The sequence below is a fragment of the Penaeus monodon genome, chromosome 20 (assembly GCF_015228065.2).
Source record: "Penaeus monodon isolate SGIC_2016 chromosome 20, NSTDA_Pmon_1, whole genome shotgun sequence".
NCBI lineage: Eukaryota > Metazoa > Arthropoda > Malacostraca > Decapoda > Penaeidae > Penaeus > Penaeus monodon.
The window spans coordinates 32,402,468-32,402,899 of NC_051405.1; the positions used below are offsets into that span (position 1 = coordinate 32,402,468).

At 36.1% G+C, this 432-nt stretch overlaps 1 protein-coding gene across 2 annotated transcripts in view; it reads right to left on the reverse strand.

Annotated features, from left to right (window-relative positions):
• Nucleotides 1-432, reverse strand: part of LOC119586067 — a 39,768-nt gene that overhangs the window by 8,096 nt on the left and 31,240 nt on the right. The window lies entirely within an intron of this gene.

The window sequence follows — 432 nt, forward strand, 5'->3', positions numbered from 1 at the left end:
TGTCGTGGTTTACGGCCGGGAATAAATCACTTCCCCCACACATGCAGGGTAGACCGTCGAGACAGGGTTGAACTTGCTTTAACTTAACCCTGGCCTTTTGGGGACTTACTCATCTGTCTTAAATCATCATCCTTGTTGTCACTTTTGGTTGTTTAATAGTTGCAATAATAGTGGTTATTGTTTGTGTTCTGTGTTATGATTATTGGCATTAGCATTGTTATCTTTTTTGTTATCATCGGGATTTCCTATTCTTAGCAATCTTTTCGCAAAACTAAATTATATGATCTTTATGTAGATTAAAGTTATCGGTCAGGTATCTGTAATTTTGCACACGACATTTTCATCAGTTATATACCATTATCCAAACGTGTCAGTCTAAAGTCGAGATATACTTATTTCGACTTAGTTGGGATACACATCATATGTTGATTA